This window comes from Pinus tabuliformis, chromosome X (genome assembly GCF_031772625.1).
Source record: "Pinus tabuliformis cultivar Carrire ecotype Pingquan chromosome X, CPIR1, whole genome shotgun sequence".
Taxonomy (NCBI): Eukaryota; Viridiplantae; Streptophyta; class Pinopsida; order Pinales; family Pinaceae; genus Pinus; species Pinus tabuliformis.
The window spans coordinates 18841552-18854297 of NC_142308.1; the positions used below are offsets into that span (position 1 = coordinate 18841552).

The window sequence follows — 12746 nt, forward strand, 5'->3', positions numbered from 1 at the left end:
TAGACTTAAATCCACCCCTATCCTTCTAGAAATGGAAGACAAATCCATCATCAAACCAATGGGAACCTTAGAGGACATAGTAGTCACTATTGCCTTTTGGCAATATCCCATAGATTTCGTTGTCATTTCCCCAAAAACCTCTAGGCCTGGACACCCTGTGCTTCTAGGACGACCATGGCTGGCAACTGCTGATGTCGTCATAGGATGTAGAATTGGAGAATGATTATTTCTAATGCTCCCCACAACCAAACTTTGTCTATTTCCCCCCCTGCTCAGACAGTTGCTGAAGTACTATTATGGCTCGAAAACCCACATGGAGACGAAGACTATATGTTTCCTTTGTTGTCATTAGATTAGTCTAGAGGTCTCAAGGAGCATTCTGATGAATATGTTTGCAGCAGTTTTTAGATTATAGCTCTTGTATCAATTATCCTATCTCTTTTAATGGTTATCAGCATGTGTTTAGTGATGATTTTCAGGAAACCTTCCATCCAACTATCTTCGCCTCTTTTGCAACAATGGAGGAAAGCCATGAACCGACCACAGAACCTATAGAAATTTTTGAAGGGAAAAGATTACATATCAGTACAGGATTGACTGCAGAGCAAAAGCAACAATTAATGAGTATGATTCGCGAACAAACTGGTGCTTTCACCTGGGATTACGTAGACATGAGGGGCATACATCCAGACACCTGCATCCACCATATCTATACAAATGAAGAAATGAGACCTTTTCGAAAACCACAAAGGCATATGAACCCAACATTAAAAGACATTGTCAAAGATGAACTTCATAAAATTTTGACTGCAGATTTCATTTACCCCATTTCTGACAGTAGGTGGGTGTCACCTCTGGTAGTGGTTCCAAAGAAGAATGGAAAGTGGTGTATCTATGTTGACTACAGAGAATTAAACAAGGCCACATTGCGTGATTATTTTCCACTGCCCTTCATTGATCAGGTCCTCGACACGCTTTCAGGTAAGAGGTATTTTTCTTTTCTAGATGGGTACAACGGTTACAATCAAATACAAATAGCCAAAGAAGACCAAGAAAAGACTACTTTTACATGCCCTTGGGGTACTTATGCATATAGAGTCCTTCCCTTTGGTCTTTGTAATGCCCCTGCCATTTTTCAGAGAGCTGTACTTGCCATTTTCTCTGATTTGATCCATGACTGTGTGGAGGTCTATATGGATAACTTCACAGTTTATGGAGATGACTTTTCACAGGCTTTGGAAAATCTAGAGAAAGTATTGATTCATTGTCAAGAAGCTGATTTAGCCCTTAGTAGTGATAAATGTAAGATGATGCAAACTAAGGGGATTGTTTTAGGCCATCATGTGTCATTAGAAGGAATTCAAGTTGATCCAGCAAAAATCAAGGTAATCTCATGTATCCCTATTCCTAGTTCACAAAAAGAGGTAAGAAGTTTTCTAGGGCACACAGGTTATTATCGACGATTTATTGAGAATTTCACTAGAATTGCAGCACCATTATTTAAATTGTTAACTAAAGATGCTGGCTTCATATGGAATGTTGACTGTCAACAGGATTTTTAGGTACTAAAGGAAAAGTTGTCCATTGCTCCAGTATTGAGATGGCCAAATTGGTCCTTACCTTTTCATATTTGTATAGATGCTTCAAATATTGCATTGGGAGCGGTCTTGGGACAAAGGGAGGGTAACTATCCCTATGCTATTTATTTTGTCAGCAAAAATCTTTCTCCCGCTGAATTAAATTACATGGTTACTGAAAAAGAGCTGTTAGCAGTTGTGCATGCTATAGGAAAGTTTAGGCATTATATCACTGGTTATGAGACATTTTTCCATACTGATCATTTAGCTGCTAGATTTTTAATGAATAAACCTATTACTAACGGTAGGATAACAAGATGGTTGCTGCTTTTACAAGAATTCAATATCACTGATAGGCTTGGAAGGGATAACTTGGCACTTGACTTCTTATCTCATTTGAACATTGTGTAGGGAAGCATGCCAACACCAGTGCCTGATGAATTTCCAGATGAAGCATTATTTTCCATTTCTACTATTACTCCTTGGTTCGTTGATGTCGCCAATTATCTCGTCTCAAAACATGTCGGCCTGAGAAAAACATAATATAGTGCAGCATAGTGCTAATTTCTCTTGGATCAAAGGGGATCTATTTTATACCAGGCCAGACTTGATTATGAGGCGGTGTGTGCGGGAAGATGAAATGTATGATGTGCTGAGAGCTAGTCACAATGAGCCTTGTGGTGGCCATTTTGCCGATAAAAGGACTGCATAGAAAGTTCTTTGTATTGGATACTATTGGCCTACACTTTTTAAATATGCCAAGAAGTTTGTTTGAGTTGTGACACTTGCCAATGGATGGGGAGACCAGTTGCCTTCGATGAAATGCCTCTTCAACCACAAATTGCCATTGAACCTTTTGAGAAGTGGGCATTGGACTTCGTAGGGCCCATCTCCCCAATGTCAAAGAAGAAAAAAATATATCTTGGTGTGCACTGACTACGTCACCAAGTGGGTGGAGGCTAAAGCATTGTATGCTACCACTGAAAAGGCAGTAGTAGAATTTCTGTTCGAAGACATATTTACAAGATTCGATGTGCCTCATGAAATTGTCACTAACCGGGGTACACAATTTACATCAATGTTGGTCAAGGTACACATGGAGCAATATAAAATTAAGAATCGAAAATCGACTCCTTACCACCCCCAGTCTAACGGGCAAGTGGAGTCCATGAACAAAGTTTTGGAATCCATCCTCACAAAAACTATTCAATTGCATCATATGGATTGGGCGGATAAGTTACTAGAGGAACTATGGGCTTATCGGATTACTTGGAGAAATGTGATAGGACACACACCTTATGAGTTAGTTTATGGTAAACGAGTGCTCTTGCCCATTGAGTTCCAAGTAAAAACATTTAGGACTGCCACCTAATTGGACATGAATCTAAATGAGGCTCAAAAGCAGAGGCTGATGCAATTGAATGAACTTGATGAAATCCGATAAGATGCCTACCATAGAATTGCGTTGGTGCAAAACCAAAGAGCGCGATGGCATGACAAATTTATCAAGAAGAAAGTCTTTTACCTAGGTGATTGGGCCCTGTTATATGATAGTAAGTTTAAGCATTTTAAAGGTAAATTTTCTACCAGATGTTTAGGACCGTATGAAGTAATTGAATTTTTTTATAATGTTTCAGTTCATATTTGTACTATCGATGATGATAAGACTTCTTTTGTAGTAAATGGTCATCGGCTTAAAGTTTATCACAAACCACTTTCATGTGATCAGTTTTTGTAGGAAATACGAAAGGATCCAGGGTTGGAGCTGATTCATGCAAATGACCAACCCCTTGCTGGTTCAGTTGATTAATTTATTTATATATATATATATACATATAGATATATATATATATAGAAAAACCAATGGGCTATTATTTTTCATATCTATAGGTGGTTCTCCCCACATCCCATTTAGAATAAAGGAGGAATTCACCAGGAGAAAGTTTATTCCTTTATCCAGGCCTGGTGGATTACTTATGGAAAAGAAACCTATGGAGTCTTCTTTGCAGGTCTTAAAAATCTCTAAACATGAAGCTCCCGAGCATTGACTGATCCAAGCTTGCAAAATGATATGGACTAGTATTAGTCTTGGGATTCCTTGAGTATAGAATTGTTCTTTTCCGGGCTCAAGGAAATGTTTACGGAAAGGAAACTGCTTGGAGTCTACTATGGGCAATTCAGACTCTCTAAACATGAATGCCTCAAGCACAAACTAATAATGTAGTGGTAGTTTAGGGATTCTTTGGGCATTGAATTATTCTTTTCCCGGCCCAAGGGAATAATTACGGAAAAGAAGCCCCCTTGCAAGTCTCTTTCCAGACATTTCCAGCTCCCTAAATAAGAAATTCCCCAGGAAGTTGTCATCTCAGGCCTGGTAAAAAACCATGAGATGATAGACAGGGTTCTAGTGCTATCCCACAACAAATTTGATGCCAATTTGTCAAAAGTTACAGATCTGTGTTCTATTTCCTATGTTTAACTAGCTTTGTTCTCAAGTACTTAATGCTGGGCTAGAGTTTTCCTGAGAATCAGTTTGTTTCAAGATTCTACAATATTTGTAATAATATGAATGTTCAAGTGCTAATCCTGATAGCAGCATCATCAGCTTCTTAAAACATAACAGTCTCTAAAAAATATGTAAACTCTGCTGCTAAAGCACCAAGAAGTCTTCTCAGATGATTGGATCTCTCAGTTCACTGCAAAAATTGTTGTTCTCTGCACAATGAGGAAACATGTTCAACTGATGGATCTAGAAGGCATTCGCACTATCTTCTATACCCAAGATCATTACAGTGACACAGGTATTGCACTTAACTTACCTAATTTGGTCTCGGATAGTTCTAATGCTCACCAAATGTAATTGTATTTTACCTGATTTCCTAAAAATCCAGGCTCTATTCCTATTTTCACCCCCACTTCCTAACGTATTCCTGGATTTGATTAAACCACCTTTCATTTTGGCTTCCTCATGATTATGATCCCTACCCTTTCTGCACGTATAATCATAATTCGAGCATGATTTTCGTTGATGGGCATGACATGCACTGATCCGTGGTTGGACGCAGGGTATTATTCTTCAGATACGCACAGGTGTTAGTATGATTGGTTCCATTGAGACGAGCAGTCTTTGGTGGAGATCGATGCTAAGTCTATTCCAGATCAGTGGTCCTTTGCCGGATTTTGATCACAGGTATGATGCGTAATGATGACCGATTGACACCTCTCACTCCAGAAGGTGGCCAACGCATTATTTCTCTCGATGCCCATGACTCCATTATGAAATACATGTTCCATTCCCTTATTTTTAATTGTTGATGCCGTAATTATGAAATGCATGTTCCCTTCTCGATTTTTAATTGCTGCACCGTTCTTATTTATTCACAGTCACTCCATACAAATTGTTCTCACCATAGAGGTGTCTGGTAATTCGATTGGGTGCTAATAGTGGAGTGACATTTTCTATAAGAGAGCCGGTTCGTTGGTTCAGTTGATCACTTGTCTGAGCTAGCGCATTCTATAGGAGCACTCAGAATTTCACCATGGGAGTAGATAAGCACGAGCTGACATTTGGCCAGTTCTCGCGGACCCTTGAATATCAGTCTTGTAAGGCGGTCATTGAAGAGAAGGGATGGACAATTTTTCTCCAAAAATTTTAGGGGTATAATGATGCAGTTGCTTTGGCCTTTGCCCAAACGTTTGATGGAAAGAGAGCCAAAGTTGGAAACTTGCAACTCAAGATTACAGAGCAGTCTCTTAGCGAAGAAATAGGGCTACCTTCAAGTGGGGAGCATTTCTTCAAGGGCAGTCAATTACACATTCCTAATGGTGCAATGTTTCTAAAATTGGATTATCTGTCCTTATCCCTAGGGGGGATAGTATGGGGTACAAAGGGAGGTACCCAAGGGAATAATGTAATAATGGGATGGGCCATAGTTATAAGGTAAGCCCATGGTATTAGATGTATGGTATTGAGATAATCATGGTAATGACCCATGGTATTATATGTATGAATCATATATAGAGGCTAGAGACTCCCCATTGAGGATGTCAAGGAATATGTTAGGGTCCAACCCTAACCCTCTTATTTATGTAATAAGGTTGAGTCATAGTTATAGTTAGTTAAAGAGTCAATAAAGCCCATCTTAATAATTGTAAGTGGTTGACCCACGTTTAAAGAAGGGACCACAGTTAGTTGCAAATGGGCCATGGTATTAGATAGATGGTATTAATAAGAACCATGGTACTGACCCATGGTATTGCATGTATAAATCCTATATAAAGGATGGACAATCCCTTTGAGGAGCATTGTGTCTTATTTTATAATTGAGCCCAACTCTATTGGAGGTTGCCCCCTCGAAGAGGCAAGTGAACATTGCTTTCCTTTCTGAATAATAAAATACATGCTGTTATTTCTTATTGTTCTATGTTCTGGGTATATTTCTTCGCATATTTTGTATTGTGGTATCTTTTCATAGGTCAAGAGCATAACAAGTGGTATCAGAGCACTTTCCAGGGCTAGTGGGATCTCCATTTTTAGCAATTTTTTTTTTTTTTTTTGGCTAGAGACGTGTTCTGGCGTCTTTAAACCACGAGATCTGTCGTTGAGCGCATAAACCTACGGATTTGGGGAGGCATCCATGCAGGAAATACAAGAGGTGGTCACGCTTGTTGGACTCTCTTGTAACCCCTGTGGGTACCCCTTCGAGTAGTAGCACATTAGAGAGAACCGCACACGGACTGTCTTCCAAGTACCCTCTAGGTATATCGGAAGCCCCCTAGACTCTCTTGAAACCTCACCATAGATAAACCATCGGTCGTCTTGCTACTACTGTATATTGAGAACAACACTCGGGGACATTACTTGCGTGTACAATAGGGTAGTCGGGTTGTACGGCTAAGGGTACGGTTGATCCTCCTTGGTTAGTGCCTTGAAAGATTGGGCCGAGTACTACTATCGGATCCTTATGTATATTGTGATCTGTAGCACCTGACACTCCTTGAGACCATAGTTCCCTTGTCTCTCTCTAGATCACGCATCTTTTCAGATCTAGCAAATTGGGTTTTGTCGTAGCCGCAACAATCAGTTCCTCCATTCAGATCTATCAAATCTGTGATTCAAATCTATTAGATCCGCCAATCAGATCTATCAGATCCACCATTCAGATCCAGCAGTTTGGGTTCTGTAGCAGTCGCAACAATCAAATCTGCCATTCAGATCTAGTAGCAGGGGTTCGATCACTACCACATTCCTACTCATTCTCTGTAGTTGAGGGTTTCGCCGATAGATCTGACTATTTGTGTGGCTCCTATGCCTGGGCGTGATTCTCGCAGGACATTGGGTAGAATTAACTTCCCTGGGTCTTAGCTACTGCAGTGTCCCTAAGCGAGGAGTAAAACTCCTTTCAGAGTTAAAAAAAAAGAAAAAAAAACACTCCCGGGACGCTTATAGGAGACTTAGCCCATAAGAATCAGGTTGACGGGCTAAGTAAGGTGGTACCATTCACTTGTTAGCGTCAAAATTTCAGGTGGTCCCAATTTTTTTTTCACAGTAACGACAAGTGCACCGAATCTGTGCATGGTACAAACCAAAGCTCAAGCTATGGCCAATGAGAAGATAGACACCCTTGAACAAAAGTTGGAGGCATTAACGAAGCAAATCCAAACCTTAAATGACACAATTACAAAGGGCAAGTCAGGGGAACAATCAGAGGCATATGATTTTAATGAAAACCTTGAGGGCGAGTCTAGCTATTCTCTTCACTTCTATGGAAACCACCAACAGTCCTAGCCTCGACCACCCAAGATGGACATGTATAAATTTGATGGCTCTCATCTGGCCATATGGCTAGAACAAATGGAGCAATATTTCACATTGAATCACATCAGAGATGATGTGACTAAGCTAAGTGTGGGAAGCTTGTACTTGGACCAAGAAAGATGGAAATGGTGGCAGTGGCATAAACACTGCTATGCAATGCCAATGACTTGGCAGATATTCTCAAAAGCTGTTCCCGATTGCTTTGACCATGAATCTAAATTTTTGGGTCTTCTTACTAAGCTCTGACAGATAGGCATGGTGCAAGAATATATTAAAGCCTTTGAAGCATTAGCCTTCCACACAGGAGGTCTAGCAGATGAATTCTAATTCGAATGTTTTGTCAGTGGTCTCAAAGACACCATACAAGCCCACGTTCGACTACAACACCCAGTCTCATGGTTGGCAGCTTGCAAGATAGCTCGTGAAGTAGAACACGCGTTAGCAGCCCAATCAACTCATCCAAATTTCATAGCTAAGGGACACCCCACCCAGGCTCTGAGCACTACCCAAACACTTAGGGTTCAAAAGGTGTCACTAGCGGAAATGGCAGAAAGAAGAAAGCAAGGATTGTGTTACTACTGTGATGAGAAATACTCCCCGGGGCATAAATGCAAGGAACCCAAATTCTTTCAAATTGATGCTACTGATCACAGTTCATCTGAGGAAGCCCCACCATTTGAGGGACCAGAGGAGGAAGATGAGGACAACCAGCTGGACAATGAGCTCCCAGCTACACCTAAAGAACCAATTATCTCGCTTCATGCTTTGGCAGGAATTTCTTCTCCCCAAACTCTCAAAATCAGAGGTTTTATTAAGCATTTCCCTGTAGTAGTCTTGATTGATAGTGGCAGTATGCATAAATTTATCCATCAAAGAGTCGTTGAAGCAGTGCATTGTTTTGTCAAAGCAGTCTCTAATTTCTAGGTCTAGATTGTTGATGGGGGGACAATGAAATGTGAAGGCCGCTATGAAAATGTCAAACTTCAAATGGGGGATTATCACCTAAAGACCCACATGTTTGCCATCAACATGGGTGGGTGTGACATTGTCTTGGGTGCTTAATGGCTCCGCACACTCAGCCCAATCCCAATGGATTTCCCAGAGTTATATATGAGCTTTAAGCAGAATAACTACACAGACACCCTCCGTGGACTCCAGGCAGGTGCTCCTTCTATCATTAGCTTGCATAGGATGGAAAATTTGTTAAAAAAGGGCCACCATGGAGTTATAGCCCAATTTAATGCCATCCAGGCCTTCGAACCCACTTCCCTTCATATTCATCCTGAGATGCAATAGGTCTTAAATAACCATCTGCAGGTCTTTGACAAGCCTCATGAGCTTCCACCCTCGAGAGGGGAACATGATCATAGCATTACTTTGGTCCCAGGGGCACAACCACCAAATGTGCGCCCATATAGATATCCTTTCGCCCAAAAGAATGAAATTGAAAAAATCATCAAGGAACTCTTGGAAGCCAGTGTCATTCATCCTAGCATTAGTCCTTATTCATCGCCTGTGGTCATGGTGCTCAAAAAAGATGGGGAATGGTGTATGTGTCTAGACTTTAGGGCCCTCAACAAGCTAACGGTCAAAGATAAATTTCCCATCCTAGTTGTTGATGATTTTCTGGATGAACTAAATGGGGCTCAATTCTTTACTAAGCTCGACCTTCTCTCGGGCTATCACCAAATTTGCATGAAAGAAGTAAACATTCCAAAGACTGCTTTCCGAACTCATGAAGGCCATTATGAATTCCTGGTCATGCCATTTGGTCTCTGTAATGCCCCATCCACTTTTCATAGCCTCATGAATCACCTGCTCAAACCATATCTCAGAAAATTTGTCCTTGTTTTCTTTGATGACATCCTCATCTAGAACCTCACCTGGGAAAAGTATCTTCAGCATGTAGATCTGCTCTTGCAACTGCTTTGGAAGCATAAATTATTTGTCAAATTGTCCAAGTGCTATTTTGGCATGGAAGAAGTTGAGTATTTGGGCCACATTGTGAGTCGTGAAGGTGTCAGGGTGGAGCCCTAAAAGATCCAGGCAATGCAGGATTGGCCTCAACCAAAGACCTTGAAGAGCTTGAGAGGATTTTTGGGTCTCATAGGCCACTATCACAAATTTGTCCGCAATTATGGTTGATTTGCTAGACCCCTCACTCACCTTCTCAAGAAAAATTCATTCCTCTGGAATGATGAAGCGCAACAGGCATTTATAGCTCTCAAACATGACATGTATTCCACTCCCGTATTGGCACTACCCGACTTCACCAAATCTTTTGTGATTGAATGTGATGCTTTAGGTACGGGTATTGGGGTTGTCTTAATGTAGGAAGGTTGACCCTTGGCCTTCACTAGCCAACAAATAAGTGGGACAAATCTAGGATAATCTACTTATGAGAAGGAGATGACGGCCATCTTACATGCAGTGGATACCTGGTGATCATACTTATTGGGGCGGCGTTTCCAAATCTGCACAGACCCTCAAAGCCTTAAATATTTTTTGGAGCAACGCCTATCCTTGCCGCAACAAAATAAATGGCTAGTGAAAATGTTGGGATATGATTATGAGATAATTTACAAGAAAGGGTGCGAAAATGTCGTAGTGGATGCTTTATCACGCCAATTTGAGGAGGAAAGTACCCTGCTAGCAATCTCTCTTCCCATTCTAAGTGGATTGAAGAGGCTCGCAAGGAATGGTTTTCACATCCTTTTCTCTCCCAACTCATTAATAACTTGCAGGCATATCCAAATTCCACAACGGGCTACTCTTGGCAGGATGAGATTCTTCGCTACAAGGACAAAGTAGTGATATCACCAACATCCACCCTTAAAAGTCACATTTTGGCAGAGTTGCACTCATCTCCCACTGCAGGCCATTCAGGCTTTCAGAAGACTTATGCTTGCACTCAATGTTCATTCTTTTGGACAGGCATGAAAAAGGACATTCTTAATTTTGTAGCTGAGTGTGATGTGTGTCAGCACCACAAAGGAGAAATAGTCAAATCCCCAGGCACATTACAACCATTACCCATCCTTGCCTCAATCTGGATGGAGGTTTCTATGGATTTCATTATGGGTCTTCCGAAGTCAGGCAACAAGTCAGTCATCATGGTGGTTGTGGATAGACTTTCTAAGTATGCTCATTTTTTCACCCTACCCCACGCTTTTACACCAGCTTTGGTGGCTCAATATTTCATGGACTAGATCTTCAAATTGCATGGCATGCCCACTTCCATTGTGTCTGATCGTGACCTGATCTTCACTGTAACTTTTGGTAGGAACTCTTCAAGCTACAAGGTACCCAACTACAACTCAGTACTTCCTATCATCCCCAAACTGATGGTCAAACTGAAGTAGTCAGCAAATGTCTGGAGACCTACCTCAGGTGTTTCACTTCAGAAAAGCAACATCTATGGGTCCATTGGTTACCTTTAGTCGAATGGTGGTATAATACTAACTATCATGCCACCACCAAAATGACTCCATATGAAGCAGTTTATGGTCAACTCCCTCCTTCACCTACTTCTTATATCCAGGGATGCTTGAAGGTACAAGTAGTGGATCAACTCCTACAGAACCGTGCAACCATGTTGGCCCACCTCAAAGAGAATCTCCATCAAGCTCAAAATCGCATGAAGCAACAGGAAGACCAACATCATTCAGAGTGCAAATTTCAAGAAGGGGATCAGGTATTCTTGAGCCTGAAACCATATAAGCAAACATCACTCAAAGACAAGGGTTGTCAGAAATTATCTCCAAAATTCTACGGACCGTATCAAATACTTCAGCGCATCAGAGAAGTAGCCTACAAGCTAGCCTTGTCACCCACTGCAAAAATCCATCCCGTCTTCCATGTCTCATGCCTCAAGAAAGTGGTTGGGAACCATTGTAGAATTCAAACTAGTCTACTGGAATTGGATGAAGAAGGTTCAATCTGGATCCAACCTGAACAGGTTCTTGACACGCGAGAACGACACCTGTGCAGTTGCACGATCAAGGAAGTCCTCGTCAAGTGGAAAGACACCTCTCTAGAAGATGTGACCTGGGAACCAGCCGCTGTTCTTTAGCAGTTTCCGCAGCTTCAGCCTTGAGGACAGGGTCGAGTCATAGTTATAGTTAGTTAAAGAGTCAATAAAGCCCATATTAATAATTGTAAGTGGTTGACCCGCATTTAAAGAAGGGACCACAGTTAGTTGCAAATGGGCCATGGTATTAGATAGATGGTATTAATAAGAACCATGGTACTGACCCATGGTATTGCATGTATGAATCCTATCTAAAGGATAGAGACTCCCCTTGAGGAGCATCGTGTCTTATTTTGTAATTGAGCCCAGCTCTATTGTAGGTTGCCCCCTCGAAGAGGCAAGTGAACATTGCTTTCCTTTCTAAATAATAAAATACATGCTGTTATTTCTTATTGTTTTGCGTTTTGGGTATATTTCTTCGCATATTTGGTATTCTGGTATCTTCTCACAGGTCAAGAGCATAACATAATATTGTATGAACAAGCATATGGCTTGTGGAGTGTTCTCCTTAAGGAGTGATTGTATGGTGTTACCCTACCTCAAGGGTTTTCATATTAATAAAGAGAAGTTTATCCATTTCTATCTTTTTATTTCTAGGTATATTTTCTTTATCATTTATTTTTAGGTCAGATCTATTACAAGTGGTATCAGAGCACTTTCTTGGGCAAAGCGAAGAATTTTTCCTTTTATTTTTGCATAATTTTTTGGGGCGGCAAGTTTGCAGATCATATCTATAACTTCTGGTGAAAATTTTGAAGAAAAAAATTGCAGATCTAGATTATTTACGAAAAAATACTCAATTTCAAAAAAAAAATCAGCCGAATTAGACTCTGGATGAGGGAGATATTGTTGATTTAAAAATCAGCTGTGTTGTAGAAATTTTGTGACGAAAATTCATGGACGACGGATCTCCAGTTAATTTTTGGTCGTTTTGTGGGGAATTTTGAGAAACTAATTACATATCTGAGATCCTCTTGAAAAATTACCCAGTTTCAAAAAAACAATCAGTCAAATCAGAGTGCGGATGAGGGAGATATCGCTGATTGAAAATCAACTCTTTTTTCATAAATTTTTGTGACGGTAGGACAGTTGCAGCGCAAATCTAATTTCTATCACACGGGAAGATGCAAAATGGTCATTCCAGATCTGAAAATAGGTCATAATAAGGATTATGAGCAATATTGACCGAATTGTATCCATTTTAAATTTTCGCCAAGTAAGTGAATTTTTTTCAAAACCCTCTTCATGGCTTCTAGCAAGGATCATATTTGTACAGGAAAAGATGATGCCCCACTATTGAAGAATTCATAAGCAAGGGAAA

At 40.6% G+C, this 12746-nt stretch overlaps 1 pseudogene; it reads left to right on the forward strand.

The window, feature by feature from the left end:
* Positions 1 to 518: 518 nt before the first annotated feature.
* LOC149138112 (indole-3-acetaldehyde oxidase-like) overlaps positions 519 to 12746 on the forward strand; it is a 136597-nt pseudogene continuing 124369 nt past the window's right edge.